This window comes from Haliaeetus leucocephalus, unplaced genomic scaffold, assembly GCF_000737465.1.
Source record: "Haliaeetus leucocephalus isolate CR32 unplaced genomic scaffold, Haliaeetus_leucocephalus-4.0 Scaffold151, whole genome shotgun sequence".
Classification (NCBI taxonomy): domain Eukaryota; kingdom Metazoa; phylum Chordata; class Aves; order Accipitriformes; family Accipitridae; genus Haliaeetus; species Haliaeetus leucocephalus.
The window spans coordinates 8,208,962-8,226,380 of NW_010972587.1; the positions used below are offsets into that span (position 1 = coordinate 8,208,962).

Sequence of the window (17,419 nt, forward strand, 5' to 3'; positions counted from 1 at the left end):
GGCAGTAAACCAGCTAGTTTAGGGATCAGTAACAATGTTTAGCTGTGGCTCTGTGGTTTCAGCGTATACGGCAGATCCAGCTGGGATCCTGAACTCCATGCTGCCTGGCTGTACTGCTCTTGGCACACGAGCAAGTTTATATGAGAATGTTCGAAATACCACCTGTGAGTGCAGTGTAGGCATTGACTAAGCCTTCGTTATTCACAATTCATCAGAAGTGAGAGGGGATCACTTGATTGCTTTGCCTCTCTGTGAAAGAAAAATTTGACAGTGCTTAAACATATTGCACTTGAATTTTTCCAGTTCTCTGCTCAGAAGCCCATTATAAGATGCAAACTCATTTGCTGACAGAGGCGTGCTTCTTGGTTAGACAGTTATATCATGCCACAGTCTAAAAGCTGTGGTAGTAAGAGGCAAATGCAGGTGTTACTGTGAGCTGATAGGGAGTGAACAAAGTAGATTTGGCAGATAAGATGCCTTGCAAAGCAGCATTATAGTAGCTTGTCAGTCGTCAGTCTGATTTTGTAACTCTTCTTCATATACTTTGTTGCCCTAGGTAAAATTATTAAACTTGTTGCTGCAGTAAGTGACTTTTTTTTAACTGTGAACAAGCACATCCCATTTATTTTACTTTTTTTCAAAACTAGTGGAGGAGGGCAAGAAATGAAGAGAAGTAACTGAACCGTGAGACAGCACACCAGAGTGATTATATGATGCTGTGAGACTTACCAGTTTAGTGACGCCATAAAGCTTGCAGTAGAACTTTGACATTCCTTGGAAAGAAAAGAGTGTGTGTACACTTGATTAAACAGTTAATGTATGTTCCATTTTTGTCCTTGGTGGAGATCCCCAGATATCCCAGACTGTATTAATAGTTGTCTGCTTGCTTTGAGCCAGTTTTTGTGATTAAAAAATAATAATAATTCTAGTTTTTGTCCAACAGTAGGATTTGCTGCAGTGTTGTCTGGAAATTAGACTACTGAGTATTATGCTCCCAGGAGACAAGGCGAGCTATTTTCATCACACACATCTCAGTATGCACAGACATGTATATATGATTGTCTGGTTTCTTGCCATATAAGCTGACATTAAGTTTCTTGTAAGATATGCAAAAGCAAAGACAGCATGTCAGTGTGGTGATATAGACATGACTGAGCTGACTGTAAATCTCTTTAAAGTATCCTGTTAAACTTCTACTGAATATTTACTAGCCCACACACATTGTAACAAGGCTGGGTATCAGAAACTCCCAGCTAAAGCGACCTGTCACCCAACTCTATTCATTATTGTGAATACTTCCTAGCTTATCCCTGGCTTTGACTATGCTAATTTTATTTTCTATTTCTCATACAATCAGGCAAGCCTGACTGGACTAGACTGGCTGCCAGTCCCACCAAAGCATTAGGAGATCAACAATTCAAATTACTCTTCAGTAATTAAATGAGGTTGACGTAGGAAAAACAATTTATTTTTGTTTGCCTCTTTTTTTTAGTTTTATGAATGCTAGTGATAAATAGGCTATTCAGACAGCAAGATAATGGAGTGCTCAGTCAAACAGTAGAGTGGAGAAGCATTTTCCTTCCTTTTAGGCTGCTAAGAAGAGGCTGCCACTCCTCATTTCTCTGTTTTCCTCAACTTGCAGCCGTTTCTCCTCATGAGTATTTTCTTACTTCTGATCATTTTTGGGCGGTGGGTTCATTTTCCTTGATGGTTCTGCTTTTCCTCTCTTCTCCTGCAAACAGCTTCTGAAAAAGAACTTCTTCTGTCCTAGGCTGAAAAGCAAAGAAGGATCTCTTCAAAAACTCCCCGTGTGGGAACCGAAAAAGAAGTAGAAATCTGTGAAGACCAGCTTTGCTAAAGCAAGGAGCCGAGTGTTTTGTTCCAGCTCCATCTGTATTCTGGCCTAGCAGGATGAAAGCCGCTCTGTGGCTGGATGCTGTGCGACAACATTGAGCTGATGTGCTGTACTAATAAGGTCATTTGAGAGGCAAGCTATTAGCACAGGTGCATTTGTGTTCTAATGTAGCCGAACTGCTTCAGAAATGGAATTGTCTCACATGGTGATGGTTTATAATCAGGTCCTCTGTGTTGTAGTACGTGTAAGAATATAATCTGCCCTGCTGCTGTGGGACTTTCAGGCAAACTTGTTCAGCGGCTGCTCCATCTTCAGTCCTCAGTGAAGACGTGGGCGTGAGCACCTCGCCAGCATTTTCTTCAGGCCCCTTCATGGGCACCTTGCAGGCGGTGCAGGCAGAGAAGTAGTGTTCTGCCTCAGGTGAGAAAGCCCCTACCCTGCAGGCAGCCACAGCCTTTCTGCAATTTACATTTCTCCAGTCTATTCTTGTCAATCACGGACAATGCGGAAAAAATATTCAAAAGCGCCGTGCGTGGCTCATCTCTGAAAAAAACCCAAAATGCCTCACAGGAGAGTCAAGTGAGTAGAAGGTGGTGATGCCGCCTCCGAGCCACCGTGCACGTGCCAGCTTTCCTGGCCTTGGCTGGGGGAATTGTAACGAGGACTTGGGATGCCTTAGCTGCATCTGTTACCAGGCTTGTTCTTCTGCTGTTTTGGTTATGACTAGTATTTCAGATATCTTTAAAGTGATCTGAGCGTTGCCTCGTTACAGTTTGTCAGTACTTGAGGGAAAAATAGGCAAGATTGATTACGTAGTTCGTAGATCCTGAAGTGGCTGTATACATGTTTTGACACTAGGGAGGGAAAGGCGCAAGTGTTTCTGTGTGCTACCTTCAGTGTAACGAGCAGCCCAACTGACATAAAACAGCTCACATTATCTGAGTGTTCTTTTATAGCAAAGGAAGCCTCCCAAAATGTAAAAACAAACAAAAAAGTTAAAAATAGGCGGTAGCTGTTGCGTCTTTTTCAATTAGACTGAGAGTCATTCTGTGGTGATGATTACCTCATGTTTAATATAAGATTATAATGACACACAAAATTGTTCTCATTATGCCTTGTTATCTCTAGTTTTCTCTGTAGTACCAAAAGTAAGCTTCAAAAAGCATAATCTTTTTCCTCCAGGCCATTTTGTACCTTGCAGTCCACATCTGAATATCAAAGATCATTATGCTATATTTGCTGTACTGTTATAGACACTGATTAAAGAAGTAGAAAATAACAGGCTTAGACTGTTAGACTGCTGCAGAGGTATTAGTTGCTTGGTCATAATTACTGATGAAATTTTAGTCTGGTGTTTGCTGTGACATTTGTAAGTAAGCTTTGAAGATCCTTGCTGGAAATAGTTGACCTGCTACACCAAGTGGGTGCTTAACTTTAACCATGCATTCAAGTCTTGCTAAATTAATATAGGTAGCTACTGTTTTTGTAATGGAATGTACAGCAAGAAACAGATACGAGGCTGCTTCCAAAAGCAGGCAAAACTACCACATTATTGTGGCACTACACCTGGTCTGATAAGCCCTGTCTCATATGTGGCACTGACTTAAGCTGGCCTTACAGGTCTTGGCTTCAGAACCCATTCTGCACGTTGCTCAGATGTTTGTCCTTGTTCCGTCATGTGTTGGTGTTGATGAAATGTCATACGTTCACATCTTGGGCAGGTCAGTGGGACTTGAATATGTGCTTCAGTCCTTTCCAGAATCAGTGCTGCAGGGGAAAAAAAAAAACCAAAACCAAAACAAAATTCCTTAATATCTATTACGTGAAGGCAAAGTTGTGGTGAAAGGGTTGAGTTTTGTGGTTCAGATAAACTCTACTATTGGAGTCAAATTGCTTAGATGTTCCTGAGAGGTGATTGACACAAAGACTAAAAAAGAAAAATAATTTTCTTGCACAATCATTCAGATCATCTGTGTTTTAAAGTTAGTATTACCTCTTGTAGTCCTACTTTGAGTTAAAAATACTGTTCTTAGCATCTTGCTTCTCACATCAATTACCCTGGTGTTCTCAGTGGGCAGCAACAAGACGTGGTGTTGACAGAGAATATAGAAGTTGTTTCATACTACTATAGAAAGTCACTTTCCTTCTGTCTTTGCACTCATCCTCCTACTCTCTGTTCTTATGAGTGTGAATCATTCAATTTTGCTTAATGTTTTCAGAAGATATTCTAATACTGAAATACTCTTCTGGACCACAATGTTCTGTTTTCCTGTCCTACTTTTCTCTTTTGTTCCCTTTGCAACAGGGTTGTGAGACCTTCCTGCCTCGTTCTGCTATATTTGTGCCTGTAGATTTAAAGAACTTCCTTTGCTTTTTTTGGCATCTTTGGCATTGCACTCAGCCTTGATCAGTTTTATTCCCCAGAACTTCATGGATAATTACCTTTCTTTTTCTTTTTCTTTATTTCTTTTTTTCTTTCCCTCTCCCTTATCATCAGTTTAGCATAGGATTGGTAAGTATTGCTTCTTTTTGCACATGTGAATGTCAAGATACGAATTTGAAGTTCGGACTGTGAAGCATCTTAGTTGAACAACAGTGTATGGAGTAGCTGTATGCTCATCTGAGCAGTCATTAAAAAGTAGCAATTGCATTTTTCTTTCTTTAATCTCATCTATGTAGCATAATACTTGTCTTTTGATCTGAACAGCAAAAAATATACTCTTTTTTTAAAATATTTTTTAAACCACCAGATTTCATTTTGTTATCCATGTTGAATAGTTTGTAGTGTTAATTTCCTCTTTATTTTACCATTACTAATGCAGCAAGCAAATGTATTTGCTATACAAACTGTTTTAAGTGTTAGTGTAGGGGGAAAAAAAAAGAATCACGTGAGTTAGTTTTGTTCCATTTACATAAATTTCTTATTGTTAAAAGGGCACCCAAATTTATTCTTATCCAAGATTTGCTCCTCTGATTAAAAAAAAAAGAAAAAAAAATCCATGCCTGTCATTGTAGAGATTCAATGCTCTAGTTCTGTGCACTTGGGTAGAAGTAAATACTAGAAGCTGTTTCCATCTGATTTGACAGCTTGCTGCTGTTATCCTTATCTACTCTTGGAAAATGATTTCTTGCTAACAGTAGCTGTCAGTAAGAGGTCCCTTCTTCAGCAGACAATGAAAATACCAACTAATAGTGAAGCGAGGAAAAGCAGTTATAATACCTTGTAGTAAACTAGGTAAAGAAGCCATATTTTCCTCAAACAAAAAGGATGCAATAAACCAGTATTTTCCATGATTATTAATATTTTTGTATCACTAGCGATGACTGGAGACAAAAGGAGAAGAAATATTTTAAGGTATGCCATTCTTTGAATATGCTTATTATTAAGAGCTTACATTATGCTGACAAGAAGCTGGGCTCTCTTGTAATACCTTTAGAGCTTTGTTTTCAAAAGCTATTGCTCTGGCACACAACTTGTTGTTCACCACACTTGTTATAATGCCTCCTAAATAGAGTAGCGTGTATTTTAACAAACACCACATTGGGTATTTAAAAATACTTTGAGCATTTGGGATTGCATTTCAATGTTTTGGTGCATATATTCTTTTTTTATACGCAACTTGGCAGTAAAACTGCAACTCGTCTTTGGGCCAATAGCCCAAAATATCACTCTGCACAGTAATTATTTCTTCTCCTTTGGTTCATTTCACTTCAATAATAATAAAATCACTCTAAAAGTGGTAAAGATCCGACTCAAATAACAATGCAGTGAATGGAAAATGCTGTTTTTGAAAAACAACGCTTAAGAGAGAAAGTAATTTCAGTGCACAGGTTGCCATAAATGAGCAGATTTTAAAAGTATAAAACCTGCTAATAATTACGCATAAAAGTTTTGCATATTATCACTGTTAAGAAATATCAGTGACATAAGCATAGCATCTGGAATTAGGTATTCATGAGTTTGTTTGAGTTTTGCTAATGAGCTCTTCTGTAGCCTTTGAACAAGCCAATTTAATCTCAATTTTTCCCTCTGGAACGGAACTCATGCTACCTATTTTCATTAGACATCGGATCATTTTTTTCTAATTTTGGTGATTCATTATTGTATTAAAACCTCTCCACATTTATGATAGTATAATAACCCTACTAAGCTAGTTGCTAAAAAAATATCAGGATACATAGTCATTATGGCGGTTCTTGGCATGCTTTTTAGTCAACTTTTTTAGAAGTAATTGTCAGAGAAACATAGCACCAACTAATTGTCAATTTTCCCAACACCTTCACCAGAACTTTCTGGTGCTTAATCTTTTGACAAAATGTTGCATGGATATTTTCTTTGACTTCTATTTTTATTTTCAATTTTGGTCAGAAACTTAAGTTTGGCTATTTTTTTAAGAAGAAATTACTGTAAAGGTAGTATACCTTCTGTCAGTGTTGTAAAACGTCTCCAACCAGCAGTAATAACCCTTATAACAGCTACTGTATGGGGAAATGCACTTGATAGTGAAATGATATTATAGAAGTAAAAAACCCAAAGGTTATAATTATATATTAAAAAACATAATTAGTAATACATAAGTTTATATGGCTACATAAGTCTGTTATTGCTGCATATAAATTATGTAGGCTATACCATGATAAATTTGGTGTCTTTGTTCATAACAAAAATGGCAGAATTTGAAGGATAAATGTTGTACAGGATGCTTCAGAGTTCTTGAAATAAATAGGAAATACTTTTTCTATCTGCCACTCGTAACAGCTTTAAAAGAGAAAACTCAACTAGTAAGTGAACTGCATAGAATTGTTTGAAAGTTAAATAAAAAGACTACTCTCTGAAAATAGTGTAGGGCTCTCCAAATGGGTGGTACTGCTGCCCTGGATGATTAGAAAGCGTAGAAGGAATGGCCATTAGCAAATTGTTTGGGAAAGAGCCATAGTTATCTAGAGCATTTGAGCATGCCACAGGCAGCCCAGCCTCAGAACTACAGTCTGATTATGTTAAATATGTTGGAGAGCTGAAAGAAAGTGGTTTACACTTCAGTTCAAAGTCTGAATGTATTCTCCAGTGACAGTGTTCTCTCTTTCAGTTTGTCAGTAGTGCTGTAATTTCCTCTGAAACTCTAGTCACTGTGGGATGTCTGCTTCTCCTTCAGCAGGATACCAGAAAGCCCGATATTCTTCCTTTATACATACAGAGGACTAGAAACGAGGATACTGATTTTTTTTTTTTCTTGAGTGTAGTCCAACAGCATCTCTAATCCCTGAATCCTAAATAGCAGGGGGATAGGAAGAGAATCTGTTATTAACTACTAGCTACACTTTTTTCCCCCTTTGCATATACTAAGAATTTAAAGAAATAAACAATTTTGAGACATGGGCTCTATTACTCTGTTTTGAGACATGGACTCATCAGACTGTTATTTCTTCCCCTGCCATCCCCGAGGTGCTCTGCAAAATCATTCAACAAACTCATCTGTGCTAAGAACTACGGTGCAAAAAACCCCACCCCTGGTCAAGGACGGATTAGCTCTGGCAAGATTGTTTGTTTTTTTTTTTTTTTTGGTAGCATATCAAGTGAAGTGGATTATGTTTGGTATTTTCTTTGCCAGAAAATGATAGATTTTATTTTCCAGTTTGATTAAAAGTCAGGCCTTCAGTCCGTATTAGTGTGTTCTATGGAACTAGCCCAGGTTTTTTTTGGAAGGAAAGAATCACTATTAATTAGAGGAAAACAAGATAATCCAGGTTGGTTCTCAAGCTAAGCATGTTTGTTTAAATGCATTAGATAGTCATCCAATTGTTTCATTATTTTACCTTTTTTTTTCAAAATATGTCAACTGTGAAAAATTTTTCTTTACATAATGATTTTCACCATGGGTTACATGTCTTCATTTTCCTATCTGTAATGGATTTCATACTGGTACACACAGAGATCCCATTACACAAATCTGGTAGAGAAACTAAACTTTAATGTGGACAGGATAGTAATTTACACACATGCCTCTTTATACCTCTTCTGGCAGTGTAAAATCCCAGTATAGATAGATAAATACAAATATTTCCAATACCCTTCCTTTGTAACAGGGAGTTTTATTAACACTTAAGCTTGGACTGTCATCATTGCCATTCCTCATGCATGCAGAAATTAAATGATGGCTGATGCAATTATAGTATGCCCAAAAGGCTTGCATATAGTTTTGTTTTAAATTACAGAAAAGATCACAAAATAGAGGGACTGAGTGCTCAATGTCATTTCCTTCTCTTTGCTTGGATGCTCTAGCACGCTGAACTTTTCTTTCAGTTCTTAAAACACAGAAGGTATTTGGAATATGGACTATTAAAGATGCTAGTTAAAAATTGTAGTGTCTTTAATTAGTTTCGCTACTGGCCAAAAATGAAGGAGGTCATTTTATGACCGACCTTCCTCCCTGCCTCCTATATTTCCTTACCAGCGTGGATATGTATTGGCTGGCAAAGCTTCACAGGTCTTGTCTTGCCTTAATAAGTGATTTAAAACAAAGCAAACAAAACCATACAACTTGAAGCGTCATGAAAAGCCTAATTCCTGGATAGGCACTAATTTGCCTTTTCCAAGTCCGACATGTGTCATTTGAGCACCCTGACGATTCTGTTGGTTTGACAAACCCCAGCGCTGATTTCCTCCCCGCTGGGGCTCCTCTGGCACATCTGCAGGACACTGTCCTCTCTGTTCCCCTTTCCTGGAAAGGAGCCAACACGATCCACCTACGTTCAGCTTTGCAGACCAAGGCTGTCATTTCAGTCTCTTTAGTGCACCCTTCCATTTCTGCAGGAGGCTGGCTTACAGTTCACCACTCAGGACGTAAGTGATAATTTTGAAGTGTATCATAGATAATTTTTTTTAGAACCATGCCTGCTGTTTAAAAAGTTACATGATTTGACAGATTTAGTACATGGTCACCTCCTTGCCTGAGACAGTTTAGTGCCCCAAAGAGTTCCTCAGGGTTAATCCTGAGGTTTTTAGGGTGCCCAGAGTTCTCCTCCTCTTCCACTTGTATTTTTCTGCTCCTTTGGCCTCCTCTTGCTTTCTTGCGTGACTTGAGTCCATCGCCTCTACAAACCACAATTCCTTATATCACGAGAGTTTCAGGTCAGCACTGTTCACTGCTTTGCTCTTGACTCTTGTGAAGTTTCATGATATGGGAACTTTATGGCAGTAATGGCTTATGGTGTTCACACTTGCAGTGCACACATAGCTAACGAAACTGTGCAACAGAGGTGTGATCGGGCTCTGCTGGGAACAGAACAGTGACTAGATTAAATGTTAAAGCTACTATAACCTGCCTTTTCTCTCTCTTTTTTTTTTTCTAACCTGTATCTGTTTATTTATCTGATTCATACCATAGCTTTCCCAAAAATCATTTTAGCATGAGGGACGGGGTGGCAGAACTGAACGGCCTGAAGGGTGGTAGGTACAGGAATTCCTTAAAATGGTAGTTCCACCAGAGCCACTGTGTCATGAAACACTGCCCTCAAGTAACCTCTGGCAGTTATCTCCTTGGACAGTGGGATTTCCGTTGAAATAAAATATAATCTATGGTTATCAGTCTTTTGCTATTACCTTTCTGTCAGGTGAAAAGCTAGTTCCTGATGCGTTGGGGTGTGCCAGCACAGCTCGGAAGGTAGAAAACTGTTGCATTGTCAACAAGTCCGTGATCTTGCAGTAGTTTTACCTTAATCAGAATATCTTCATTAGAGTTGCAACATTAAACAAAACTGAATTGTACAAAGATTTGGAAATGGGAGGACATATCCAGAACAATGTGTGTGTGTTGGTGTTGTGTGTGTTTGTTTGTTTGTTTATTTATAAAGAACACCTACAAAGTCGCAGTGAGGTTATGATTTCTGGTTTGAATCTTTTTAGAGGTTCTGCAGTATGAGCACTGTCTTCGTGGGCTGAATCTGGTCTGTTGACTAATACCAGGCAAGGGCTATGCTGTTAAGAGTTTTTATAATGTTAACCTGAAAATATTTTACATTGCGAGAGATAACTAAAACCAGTAAGGAAGTGCTATTTGATCCTGTGACACCTCAAATGAAGGTACTGGTGAGAATTTCTTCATACACTAGTCTGTCACATGTAACGAATCAGGGTGTGTAGGAGAAGTAGGAGTATGTGAGTATATCTGTCATTTTTCTTTGATGGCTCTGGGTGCTCGCTATTATCGTGGGTGCTCACTAAAGAATCTGTTAATGTGATATTTGTTATTCAGCCAGATTGTGGGCCCCTCACACACTTGAGATTAGGTTCATTAAAGATAATTGGATTACCAAAACCTGCAAGTACGTCCTAGGCAGAGCGAGGAGTCTGTACTGTAGACTAAAGAGTAAATGGTGAAGCCTGAGAATGCTTTACCAGCTGCTCAGTCTCATCCCTCAGGTTCATTGAGCTGACAAAGCCACTGTGTTATCCTTTGAGGAGGAAAAGTTAATTTTCTGTAACATAGCAAGTGGAGCAGGTATATCAGGCAGCGATGCTGAGCATAGCAGAGAGTATCATGAATTCATATCCATTTGCATCAGGGTTTCAAAACTAAGAAACAAAACTGAAGCACTGCCTGCCAAAAGTCAGTTGGTTCAGTACCCATGCTGACATGGTGTTGGATAGGTTTCAGAGCTCTGTGTAGTTTTCAATTATGTTTTTCTTTCACCTGCTGTCATTCCAAAAGCCCTGGAATTGATCAGCAAACAAAGTGTTGAACAAACAGTATAAATAACACTCTTAATAAAAAGAAGAATAATATATAAAAGTTAGGAGGTGGTAAATCTCTAATACAGTCTGTCTCAACATTACCACATACCCACTGATATAAAAAAAAAATCAATATATAAAGTAGATTAAACTCATAAATTATGGGTGTATAGAAACCATTTATCCCTTTAGGAAACAAGAAACCGGGCAGTTTTGCTGTTGAGTTAGCAAAATGAGGTAACTTGATCAAAATGTATCTAATAAAAAGTGAAGTTTTTCGAGGAAAATTATTGCAAATGATATGAATGAATTTATGACATATTTGGAAAAAAAATCATTATTTCTTTGGAATAATAGGAAAAATATAAATACCTTGTACAAACCATAATGCAGAACTTATGCAAAACCTGTTCCTCTTTCAAAGTAGCAACCTTTAGCATTTACATGAAGTTTTCTGTTCTTGAACAACTTAACAAACATGATCTAATTAATCTTCTGAAGATCTTTGTGAGAGATAGTAGGTCTGTATTGTAGAAAAGCTATTTAAAAAGTTGAGCTCTCTTCATTGCCTTTTTTTTGCGCGTGCAACTGAGCTTTCAGAATTTTTATTGGGGAAACCTATCATGCCTCCGTTTGTGAAACTCTTTCCCCCTCTAGAACAAAGTGATTGCCTGATGAAATGTGAATGCTAAAGACTGGAGAAGCACTCTGCTTTATCACGTAGTACCCTTGAAAGGAAAATGTTGTAAGCTGCTGATGAATCTAACCTTTCAACAAGGAGGAAAAGGTGTTGTTCTTTATAGCTATGGTTATAACCTTTCAAATGTGAACGATATAATTAGTGCTATGCTCTTTCTTCATGTGTTACCCAACAAAGGTAATATGGAATATTTGGTTATTGGAAATGTGTTGACCTCTGTTGCAAATCTCAGCCTTTTTTTTTCCCAGTAGGGTGAATTTTCCATTTACAAACATTGGTCTTAATGTTTCAACTTATTTCTCATGAAGTAGACCATTCTCAGAAGTCCTCAAAAGACTCAAAGGAATGTCAGATTTTACAGCTTTTTTTTTTTTTTTTTTTTTTGTAATTTTTATTTTAACCAAACGCAAGCTTTGTCTGCTCCCAAATGTGTTTTAGGAAGGATGACCCTTTAACAGAAGTCAAGAACATAGATAAAAATATAAAACGCATACACAATTATCAATGTTCCCACAGTGTTTAAACTGTAACTAACTTTTCTTGGCCCTCATTTTGTGAGAATACTAATTATATGGGGAAATGTTCCTTACATCTCTCTTCTGTATTGCAAAACCACTTCTTTGTCTCTTCTTCCTTTATTTCATTCCACCAGAGGTTATCATGCATTTATGTTCTGTTAGCGTCTAGCTGCATTGTTATAGTAGGCATTGTGCAAAGCCATAGTGAGATGCAATCCTTAGCAGAAAAAACTTGCAGTTAATGGATGAGTAACAAATGTCAAGAATACAAATAGAAAGGCATCAGGAGGTGAAACCTCCTAAACAACAGATCTGAAGAACAGACCAGCGACAGAGCTGGGAACAGCATATACCTCTTTTAATTCCCAGTTTAGCACCTGTACTTTCAGCAGGAGGGAGCTGAATCTGATGACAGGAATGTGTCTGTTTTAAAGGTATAAACTTGAAGAACATAAGAAAAAGAAATTTTTTTTCTATGCAAGCCACATACTAGATTAAGTTTATTTTTACTGCGGCACCCTCTGCAATAAGCGTTGTTTCACAAAATTCTCTGATTTTTGAATAGTCTGTAACCTTAGCAGTGGTCCAGTGCTCTATGTAGGGCAATACATGGCTTTCAGCTGTTAATGTGGAGCTTCAGATAGGTGGTAAAATGGACAATTTGGTTCTGATCTAGAATAAATCTAAAAATCCGCTCTAGAAATACTCAGTGTAGGTGCTAAGAATGAATAGAAAAACATACTTAGTGAAAGTTCCAAGAATATTCAATATTCTGTTTGCTCCCCTTTACCATAGAGCTGAGAGATTCACAACATGCTGCTGTGCTTGACTCTGCCTACGTTATGGTGATACTGCCACAGGGTGAGGTGGCAATGTGAATGCTTGTAATTCATGACTTTCATATTGACAGCTGTAAAGTAGTAATTTATAGTGCAAAGTGAAAAAGTGTTAAGAACAGATGGTAAAAAGAAGGAAAAAAAAAAAAAAAGTTGTCCTAAAATGGAAACCTGGATTGTCACGCTCCAGGAATTAAGTCCACATAAAAGTTAATAGCAAAAGAGAAGAGGTTATTTCTTTTTGGTTTTGGTTTTATATTATGCGCCAAACTTTTAGAAGTTAATTTAGCATTCATCAAACCTTTTATGGTGACAGCCCCATATAAATTGACACCCTTTAATACACACAGTGTGGTCAAGGCCAAAGGCATCTTCCCCATGCTATTTTTGTCACTGTATCAGAAGCATCACCTGGAAAGTAGTAAAAACTCCTAGTTTTCCATAAAGTTATTTTAGTTCTTTCAGATTTGACTCCATTACACTGGTAACAACTTAAGTAACTAATTTCAGAAAAAAAAACCACTTAAAATAAGTTATAGTGTGACGTAAATTCTTGGAAAACATCACAACATTTCAAAATGGAAAGTGTAATTAGTACTGTTTCTTACTTGTGATGTTTTAAATTTTGTCATACTGTTCTAACCTGTTTCCCTCTGATTTTCTTACTCAACAAGTTTGTAATGAAGGAAAACATAAAACTTTGCACCAACTCTAATGCAAATTTCAAATATTGATGCTCTGACCAAGAGGAGATTATTAGTGTGCTGTACTGAAGAATTGATTTATATAAAATGTGCATATATTACTTTTAATTGGCTTGTAAGCCTTGGAAGGGAAGGGAAGCAAAGGGAAAATCCTTTTGGACAGTATTGGAAACAGAAGAAAGTGTTTAAAAAAAGTAAAATTAGAATTCTCACTCTTCAGTTATCATCCAAATAAATGTCCTACCATTAGGCTAGGAATTTCAACAGATTTTCAGAAGGATGTTTCTTTGGAGCTTTACGGCATCTGTTGGCCCACATGCTTAATCATCTTTGATGAGTTTTGAAATTTAATGTTTGCAAAGTAAACAGGCGAGCAGAAATAACTTTTGCATGAAGTTCAAGTACTGATGGTTTAGGTGTAAAGTAGTAGGGGAATATGGGGGAGCTGCACTATTTATCAGCCTGATGAGGGTTTTGATACCAATCAACATTACTTCCACAAAGCAAAAGTAAAAACACCTCTAAAGAGTTGATAATTCTGTTGATCATCACCATAGTTCTTTTTCCACTCCATTTTTGGCAGGGGTACAATGATATGTCCCTCCTCCCATTTTTTTATTTGGAGAGAGAAGAAATAAAAAATACTCTTCAAAAGCCTGTAGGATAAAAGCCTGTTATATTCAACAAACAAAATGACCTTTTAGGAGTTAGACTCAAAGATACTTTCTCTTACAATCTTTTCACGTAGTTTGCAGAATATTTTCAAAATTGCACATCTTTGGTCTTTAAAAGGTTTTAACGTAAGTTAAAGTGGGTTGGTTGTTATGTTCTTGGTCATACTTCCCTCTCTTGTCCTTTGCCCTATGTGGGAGTGTCCTGGTTTGGGCTGGGATAGAGTTAATTTTCTTCTTAGGAGCTGGTACAGTGTGTTTTGGATTTAGTGTGAGAATAATGCTGATAACATTCTGATGTTTTAGTTGTTGCTAAGTAGCGCTTATCCCAAATTCAGGATTTTTCGGTTTCCCATGCTCTGCCAGCAAGCAGGTGTACAAGAAGCTGGGAGGGAGCACGGCCAGGACAGCTGACCCCAACGAGCCAAAGGGATATTCCAGACCGTGGAATGTCATCCTCACTATGTGAACTGGGGGGAGTTGGCTGGGAGGGGCGGATCGCTGCTCGGGCATCGGTCAGCGGGTGGTGACCAATTGCATCGTGCATCGCTGGTCTTTCTTGGTTTGGGTTTTTTAAAAATTATTTTATGATATTCCTTTTCATTATTATTTTTACTACTACTACTACTACATTTTGTTTTACTTTAGTTTTTAAATTGTTCTTATATCAACCCGTGAGTTTTACTGTTTTTTTTCTGATTCTCCTCCCCATCCCATGTGGGGGGGAGTGAGCGAACAGCTGTGTGGTGCCTAGTTGCTGGCTGGGCTTAAACCACCGCAGGAAGGTAGGCTTTCTTTCCAAAAGGGAAGACAGAGATCATTAATACCTAGAATTAACAAAAAAAGGCAAATGCTTTTTCTCTACTGAAATTGAACATTAAGGGAATTTATAAACTTTTTTTTTATGTTGAAGCCGAACAGATTTATTTTTTTTTTAAATTACTTACCCTGTCCCCCTCTGTGATGGGATCATGCAAATATTTACATTGCTAAAGAAATTGTTACGGCTCTGAAATGGGTTATTTGTTCAAATATCAGATTTGGATTTTGTGCTGTGCTAGTGTTTTTTTACAATCAAGGATTCAGTTTCTGAACTCCTGCTGTATCGAGATTCTTGTGTGAGCGTCCCTTATCATAAATGTTGCCCAGGAGCATCTTTTTCACGGCTGTTACATGGGAGCATAAATGCAATTGTGATAATAGAGAACAACAGACCTCTTGCAGAACTTGCAAAAAACAGATGTCATTGCAATAAAAAAAAATCAAAGGCTTTTTTTTCTGGACCAGCACCTCTTCATCCCTGAACTCTGTTTATGAAAAAATAGGTAATTGATATGCATTCACTTCGTTTTCATAGGTGAGTCAGGAGAAATGCAGAAGGATTGTAAAGAGAGGAAGTGCAACCTGGAACTGCTGTTATTCATTTCACAAGCTAAAGAATAGTAAATAATGCACAAATATCTGTAAAGTTCCGTAGAAGTTTTCTTGGCTTGATGTGCATTTTTCTGTGAACTAAAGTTGTTAGTTTGGAACTGCTGACAAGTTGATTACAAATGACTTGGCTGTTCCCTAAATACTTCAGTCTTCATTCAAGTAGTTTGTTTCACTCAAGTAGTAATCTAGTTTGCGTTTTTTAATGCATTCATCAATTTGTGTTCTAACTTTTATTTTGTGAATAAGTCTGATAGTTTGAGAATATTACAAAACTAGTTTGAGTATTACAAAACTTTAGTAATTTGTTGATGTGAATTGTGAATGTTGTGTATCAATTTTTTTAACTTTGAGTCCTACATTTTATTTCATCAGTTTTTAAGTATGTTTGTTCCTAGTAAGGTTTACAAAAGGGAGTGTTTGCCCCCTGGCATAACATGCTGGGAAAGACAGCATTTTCCTTTTCTTTGCTATATTATTTTTTAAAGTTTACCAGGTTGTATTTCAGTAATTTATTAAGGTATTTTAGTTGGATTTTTTTCCTCTCCATGTTTCAGCAGGTGTTTTGACAGCAGATAGGTTAATAGGTTATGACTTTCCAAATAGATGCTATTATTGTCTCATTTTTCATGGATTATATAAGGGTGGCGGGTAAGAAGGAGAATCCTCCCTTAATACTTTGGGTTATCTTTGTTAATGATTTGTGATTTTTTTTTTTTTTTTTTTAAGCAAACTATTGGGTCAAGTAATTAACATATATGCTTTTACACTACCTGAGTGCTTTTCTCTGAAACTTTGCTTCGTTACTTTGTTATTTCCATTTCACTGAATAGCACAGCATGATCTTTGATTCAGTAGAAGAGGAAAGATTTATTTAAATGAAGATATTTGCACACATTCATTTCCATTTCTCATTTGTTTTCATAATTCAATTGCAAGCTGAAAGTTCAACTGTTCTCTTTAGTAAGATGTGCTTCTTAAATCTAGGCAGATTAGATTGGACAACATTGTTCCTGCTTCACTGTTGTTTGTCTTGCTCCCTTCCAGAATGAAGGTGCTTAGAGAAGGTTTAATATGCCAACCTTGTATTTTTCAGGCTTGTTAAATCTTAATCCTCAGTTTCAGTGAGATAGTTGAGACATTAATCATGTTAAATTTGAAGCTGAAATTTGTCATATTCATTTTCATTTTGAAAGCAATTAAATGCCTAAGAACTTGACCTACTCTCACTGCAAGGTGGCATAAATGTCATCTTTAAAGTTTAATAGAAATCTAGTTTAATATGACCAAAATGATAACACTTAAACAATTGTTTATTTGCCTACTTAGTGCTACATAATTTTCCCCACTTTTTATTTTAAAACAACAAAAGCAACAAAACCCCTTTAAAATATTCCATTTTCCTGCAAAGAAATGTAACTAGCATAGGACTTCTCAAGCATTAGGATATTTTTCAGTTTATAATTGGCTTAGGATACAAGATGATGAAATGGATTTAATTATTAATATGCCCATTTATATTCTACTGTGGAAAAATGGGCAATGAAGTAAAGTTTGAATGGATTGACTGTTCTGTAGGTGTGTGAGATATGTGAATGTTACCTTTGTTCCCATGCTACGATGGAGTATTATTTTGAAAAGACCTGGGCCTGTTTTGGTCTCGTTGTTGGTGCACAGGGAATTAGGCCGCAGGCAAAAAGTAAATATTACAAAGCTGTTTCATTCACAGCTTGCTTTTTCCCTTGTGCTGAATAGGGTCTCCAATAAGGGAAAAATTGAATTTGTAATTAAAGATTAAATTGTGGTGTGTATATATATACTTAGGCATCTCCTGAATATTAAATGTTCCCTTTTGCGATTTCAGGTATTACAGATTTTAGATGAAAAATATATATCAAAAATAAGTGGAATAAAAATCCATTTTAAATTCCAGAATAACTGACCTACTTTCTTTTTCTTTTGAGAATATTAAT

The 17,419-nt window shown here is 37.0% G+C and overlaps 1 protein-coding gene across 1 annotated transcript in view; it reads left to right on the forward strand.

Moving 5' to 3' along the window:
* Window positions 1-17,419, forward strand: part of TMTC2 (transmembrane and tetratricopeptide repeat containing 2) — a 259,941-nt gene that overhangs the window by 152,508 nt on the left and 90,014 nt on the right. The gene's annotated exons all lie outside the window — the stretch shown is intronic.